The sequence below is a fragment of the Chrysochloris asiatica genome, unplaced genomic scaffold (assembly GCF_000296735.1).
Source record: "Chrysochloris asiatica unplaced genomic scaffold, ChrAsi1.0 scaffold00106, whole genome shotgun sequence".
Taxonomy (NCBI): Eukaryota; Metazoa; Chordata; class Mammalia; order Afrosoricida; family Chrysochloridae; genus Chrysochloris; species Chrysochloris asiatica.
This window is the reverse complement of record NW_006408624.1, coordinates 2,084,756-2,091,988: the sequence shown is the minus strand read 5'-3', so window position 1 is coordinate 2,091,988 and position 7,233 is coordinate 2,084,756. Positions and strand designations below refer to the sequence as shown.

Here is a 7,233-nt window from a genome sequence, read left to right as displayed (position 1 = left end):
TTTTTTTTTTTTTTTTAAAGAACTGATGGTATTGAAGTCCAAGCTACACTAAGGTACTAGTTTAAAATAGGCTCCAGGAATTAACAGGACCTAAGTTGAAATATTTTATCAAACTGATGCAGCACTGGAGGCACTCACTCATCAATGCCAAGAAATTTGGAAGGATGGCTATCTGGTCAAGTGATTAGAAGAGATCCATATATGTGCCCATTTAAAAGAAAGTGACCCAATGGAATTTGGAAATCATTGGACAAAATCATTAATAACATATGCAAGTAAAATTTTACTGAAAATAATTAAAGAATGGTTAGAACAGTACATCAGCAGGGAGATAACAGATATACAAGCAGGATTCAGTGGAGGATGTCGAACTAGGGAGATGGTTGATGTTAAAAGGATTTTGGCTGAAAGCCGAGCATGCCAGAAAGATGTTTACGTGTTATTGACTATGCAAAGGCTTTTGCACAAGACAAACTATGAAGACCATTGCAAAGAATTGGTATTATAGCTTGTGCTTCATGAGGAATGTGTATATAGACCACGAGGCAGTCACAAGAAAAGAACAAAAAGATACTAAGTGGTTTAAAAACAGGAAAGGTGTGCACCAGGGCTGTATCCTTTCACCATACTTATGTTTGCTCAGCAAACAATCTAAGAAGCTGGATTATATAAATAAGAACATGGCATCAGGATTAGGGGAAGACTCATTAACAATCTTCACTACGCAGATGATACAACCTTGCTTGATGGAAGCAATTAAAATAATTACTGATGAAGATCAAAGACTACAGACTTTAGTATAGCTTGCACATCAGTGTAAAGATAACAAAATCCTCACAACTGAACCAATAAATAACATGATAAATGGAAAAAAGACTGAAGTTGTGAAAGACTTCATTTTGCTTGGATCCACTATCAACACTCATGGAAGCAGCAGTCAGAAAATCAAGTGACGTATTCTATTAGACCCAACTATTGCAAAAGACCACTTTAAAGTATTGGAGAGCAAAAATGTAAGGTGTGCCTGATCTAAGCCAGGGTATTTTCAATGGCCTCATCATATACATGCAAAAGTTGGGCAAGGAATAAGGAAGATCAGAAAAGAATGGATACATTTGAATTATGGTACTGGAGAATATTAAAAGTATCATGGACTGCCAGAAAAACAAATCTGTCTTTAAAGGAGTGCATACAGAATTCTTCTTAGAGGCAGACCAACATGGCCAGAATCTGTCTCTCACACTTTGGAAATGTTGTCATGAGGGACCAGTCCCTAGAGAAGTACATCAAGCTTGGACCTGATGTGAAGATTCAAAGAAGACGACAAAGTCCCCCAAAGAGATGGGCTGACACAGTGTCAGAAGCATTGAGCTCAAACATTACATTGTAAGGATGACTTGGGACTGGGCATGTTTTGTTCTATTGTACATAGGATCACTATGAGGTGGATCCGACTCATCAGCACCTAACAACAACAGTTATCAGAATTTTAAAAGTATAACAGAGTACACATGTAAAGTTATCAGCAAATAAAACTGGCACATGTGAAGAAATCAAAATAAAATTCGTAATTTTATAGTCCAACTACTGACATCAGGAACAAAGCAGCATGGCTCTTATTTTTCCCTTGAAGTAGTCAAGTCTGTTATGTTCAATGATCTTATTCTATCAGTAATAAAGGCAAGTAACTGGAGAATGACCAATTGGTAATTTTGGAACTGTGTAACGAACACAAATTCCTGATTTAAGGAACAACTATCTGAATGTGTAAAATAAAGTTTCCCTATTTAACTGCTTTCAAATTTCACATAAACTAGCAATGATTAAGCAAACATGAATCAACATAATCTACAAGATCACTTACTTTCTCTATCAATATGTGTCTTGAAAAACGTATAGTACAACTTCTGATAATTGATGAACTACAAGTAAGACAACTCTAACTTCTCTTTTGACTTGAATAAACTATTGACAGCTTTTTTCCAAAAAAAAAAAAAAAAATTACTTTCACTAAAGGAAGTGACTCTTTGAAAAGTCAGTTTGGCTTTTCTATATTTATACCAAGTTTCCCAAGTACAAGGTGGCTCCAAAAAGTCTGTGAAAAAAATGGAATTGATAAGATTAGTCTCCACTAGTTTATGTCTGCCAACAATTAGAAAACATATTTTATTCAAAGTCTTAGAAGAGCTGTATACCAAGATGTCTGAATTCAAACTATAAAACCAATATTCGAATGTCCTGGTGGTCTTGGACAATGAGTACATAGTGAATCTAGTGTGCGTAACTCCTCAGTTTTTAACTATCTCATTATCTGACATTTCACACTCCTAACAATAGTTAAAATCTAGTACCTGACTATTTTGCACACTAACAATACATAATTGGCAGTAATGGGTGCTGAAGTGAATGTATTGCTGGCTATCCTGGCTACGGTTATGTGTCAACTTGGCTGTCCCATAATTCTCACTGCTTTGTCAGTTATGTAATGATGTGGTCATCCTCCATTTTGTGTAATGTCATTTTGTGTAATATCATAATGAGCAGATCTTTGAAACCAAACCATATCTAACAATAAGAAGTGGGTATTATACCTACACTAGACATTTTGACAAAATTGTTCACATATTCCACCTACATAGCTTCCAAACTCCCTTTAGTAATATGCTACCAAAATGGAGGACATAAGGCATAATAGTCATACCACTGATTCAAGTATTTGTTGTACTACCGTACTTACTTATAAGCATCGAGCCTAAAAATATTTCACGGATTGAAGCAGAAAAGTATAATACCCATCAGCATAAAACTCACATTTTATGTATAAAGCACAAATACAGAAGCTTGATTATCACTTTAAAATTCCTGTTATCATTTTAAGAGTATTGCTACTACAACATCTTTGATAATAGAACATTAGCTTAAAACCTTCAATACAAAGTTATTTGATTCATTTCTATCATCACTGTACAGATCTGACTCTAAGTACACGGAGAAGCAGGTATACAGGAGTTTGTGGTAAAGTGAGAAGTAGTGGCAGAGTTTATTTTCAATAGCAATTGAAGATAACCTCTATCAGACCCTGCTTCACAAACCATAAAAGCTGATCAAAGATGAATATCAGATGCAATACAAACCATTCATAATTTTTCTCCTAAGAACCTAAAATTTAAAATGGATATACAGAAAGAAAGTTACTGGAGCAAAATCATTTTCCACAGTACTCTGGAGAAAATGTCTATTGTGTCCTTTTGAATTTCCTGGAAGAAATTTCCTTCCCAAATTCAGCAAAATGCCCCAATATAGTTCAACAAAAAACTTGGGGGTCAAGCTAGCCAGAGTCTCGTTTTATTTCTTGTAACTAAATGGACATTCAATAATAAAATCGACTAAAAACCAGAATAGTTAGTACTAATTTCTCAGTAACAAGTTACATAAATACAAACTATTATCATTCAAAAATGTTATCAAGCTAACTCCAAGGAGAATGAATATACTCATAGATCCTATTGGTGGAAGTAAGTTCACAAGAAAAACAAAGACACACACTCCCCTGAGTCAGGAATTCTGTTCGATGAAATTGAACCTAATAATGAGCATACAGCAATCTTTTACAACCCATCAATTCTACTCTTAGAATTTATCATAGTGAAGCACTTGAAAAAGTATACATAGAAGGCACAGAAAAACATACTCAATATTGTTTGTAATGGTAAAAGACTGAAAATAATTTATATATAAAAAAATCAAGTTGATTATAATATAGTCATACAAGAAAATACATAATAAGTAGCCATTAAAATCAATGCCAATGCATAAAGAAATATATCTATGTTGATGAAAGAAAAAAAGACTATTCAAATGATTTCCGAACACAAACAGGAATATCCTCCCACCACCATATAAGTAACACATAATGAATGTGCTTCAAAAATATTGTAGAAGATGGAATGAAAAGATAATAAAATTTTTCCATCAACTTTTTGAAGCTCTATCAGATATACATCCATAGAAAAAAAAGTCTGGAAAGATATATATTAAACTTTTAAAATTGGTTATCTTTGGAAAATGGTAATGACAAAGGCTTACATTTTCAACTTTATTCCTTTCTGTATTTTAAAACTGAATGTATTACTATTTTTATAATCATAAGAAGCAAACATATTTAAAGAAAACCATGTAAAATGTAAAAGATTAAAAGGGAAAATTAAGAGACACTGCAATAAAGTAGAAACTTTGTTAACCAATAACAAATAAAAATAATCCACATAAACATGAAGTGCAGCTATACTTCAATATATTACTAACTGTTTGAATAACATCTACTTAAAAATAGAAAGTAATACCCCTACAATTTAGAGAAACCTGTTGAAAATATTTGAGTATGAAAATATCTGAACCAAATCAAATTGGACCATAACATAAATCAACAGTAACTAAGCAGTGTAATAGTAGCATGCTCCATATTAGACTTACATTTATTCCCTAAAGAGATTACATTTTTTCTCAAATAGTACTTACAGTTCTCTACAATTTCATCAAAAACCACACCAGTTTTCTGCTCAAACTGAAAAGAGAAAAGAGAAAAAAGTAACATTATTATATCTTTCCATTATACTTTCCAGTGCCCTCCTCACACCAAGAAGCCATACCTTTTGGCCAAAAATAGACAAATACGAAACCATCGATAAAGAAAAACACTGTCAAATATAGTAAAATAAATTTCAGGATTAACAAAAATTCTCAGGTCAAAAACCTCAAACAAACAAAAAATGACTTAAACACCATATTCTTGCATTATAAATAATTGCATGTTTTTAAAATCACTTTTATATCACAAAAAGAATCACACATATTTATAATAATATTAATAACAATATAAACATATAACACTTATACACACTACACTAGATAGGGCAAAAAACTATTGTCAAATTTGTAAACAAAATTGAGCAATTAGTTGTGGCAATTTCTGCATTGAGACTAATCAGAAAATCACTGGTATTTAAAAGAACCTAAGACATGTTACAGGAATGGTTCCTAACGAGTATGTCAGGGTCTAAGACAACATCAAAGCCAAATCTAAGGTAATTCCATACATTTAACATAGACACAGAGATGAAAAAATTAAAGGAGCATAAACTTCAACCGTGAATTATATACATTATCCTGCTTCATCACAGGTCTTTAAAGAGTTCCTTATTTTACAGATATGAGTATTTCAGCCTTCTGTTTGCATGCCTACTTTCTCATCAATCATGAAAAAAATATAGGTTGTTTCCTGAGAAACCTTGCCTATTATGACAGAGTCATCCTGCCCATTCATGGTAAAAAATCTATTCAGGGAAACAAAACTACCAAACTACTTACATTAACTACAGAAGAAATTAAAATGCCAACCATAATAAAAAATAATACCTTATAGTCAGAAATATGAATAGGCAATCATGGGCCCCAGGTTTCAGAAAGAAATTAACTATAACAGAGAAAGATCACGGTGTGTGTGTGTGGGGGGGGGGGGACTCAAAAAACCAGAACCACATCAAAAGGAAATAGGTAATTTATAGTAAAGAAGGAAATTTCATAAAACATTCTCAGTAGTACCTGAGATAGTTGAGAGGCTATATATATTTGGATATTGTAGGGGTTCTGCGTAATGCTAAAGGATAAGCACTGGACTACTAAGCACAAGGGTGGCAAGTCAAAGTCACCAAACGCTCCTCAAAATACTATACAATGTCACTAATAGTTGGAACTGACTCAATAAGACTTAATAACAAGTAGTTTTGTTTTGTTCTCCAAGAGCCAATAGTACTAAAGGAAGAAGACCAAGGTGCACTGAAGGCCTTGGCAAACAAAGAACAAGACTCTGTGAATTGATGGAATACAAATTGAAATCTTTCAACTAAATGATTAAGCACTGGAGATAAACTAATTGATGCCAAGAAATTTGGGAGACAGATACCTGGCCAAATGATTGAAAGAGATCTAAATTTATGCCCATTCCAAAGAGAGGTGATCCAGTGGAATGAAGAAATCTTTGGAAAACATCATTATTATCACATGTAAGCAAAATTTTTCTAACAATAATTCAAAATGGCTACAACAGCACATGGACAGGAAAAGCCAAACATTAGAACTGAATTGAAATGAGAATGTGGACTTACTATATCGACACTCATGGAATCATCAATCAAGAAATCAAACAGGAGAACAAACAAGATGACAGATCGGGTGGACGTATAGCAGAGAGCTCCGCCAACAACAACACAGAATACCCGACCAAGCAGGCTCAGGGGATGGTCCCAGACTCTGAACTACATATAAAGGAATACTAAGAAGGTTGGAAGGCTCACAGCTGGGGGAATTTGTGGCAGAAGCAAGAAATCTATTGCTTTCTAGTCCGGGCTGCTGGGCTGCTCCAGGAGCCGCCATCTTGGGTGAGTCCACTTGGGGGAAAGATCGGAGCGGCCACAGACGCCTGGCAGAACCGCTGAGATAAAGGTGTGGACATTCTTCTCTTTTGGTGGCTGTTCATTGGTCCCTTGCTGTCTGCGCACCTCCATTCTGGTGACTATAGGGGTGCCTGAGCTAGTGAGCAGCCCAGCCCCACCCTCGGAGGGTTCTATTACGCATGTGCACAGATCTCCTCGAAATTGAAAGAGACAGTTTCCAATTAAAACCAAACGGCCACAGCCGGCCCTGAACTGTTTCCAACTAGAAACAAGTCCTGAACGGGGATTGTGGAGCGGGACAAGCAGACAAAAAAGGAAATAGGCCAAAAATTAAATCCTAAGTCACATCAAAACAGTGGCATCTTGAAACTTCTCAGAAAGAAGAGTGAAAAGGGAAGCCCGTTTCCTGATCACATCTACCTGGAGGCATTCAGAAAGCATAAAAAAACACCAAATACACACCCATCTAAGTATTAAGGCCACAGATAACCCCTGAAGATGCCCAAAAAACAGAAGCAGACAACCATATCTGCACATGTCCAGACATGAGATAAAGTGGCTGAGGCAAATGAGCTGGAAGTAGACCTACACTCCATACTGGAAGATGGGCAGGCTTTGGAAATGGCTGAGAAGGAATTTCTAAAAATGATTATAAAAGGTATCAAAACACTATGCAATGCAGTTGAAAAAATAATGAAGAACTCAGGAAAGTGCTACAGGAACAATCAAGTAATATAGATACAGCATTGGAAACAATTCAAAACCTACAGAAAGAGGTCCA

The 7,233-nt window shown here is 35.0% G+C and overlaps 1 protein-coding gene across 2 annotated transcripts in view; it reads right to left on the bottom strand.

The window, feature by feature from the left end:
* Window positions 1-7,233, bottom strand: part of ZMYM4 (zinc finger, MYM-type 4) — a 203,172-nt gene that overhangs the window by 113,744 nt on the left and 82,195 nt on the right. For both annotated transcript variants that reach the window (XM_006867520.1, XM_006867521.1), the window contains one exon: window positions 4,519-4,564. The gene's annotated coding sequence lies outside the window, so the exon portion shown is untranslated. The remainder of the gene's footprint in view (window positions 1-4,518; window positions 4,565-7,233) is intronic.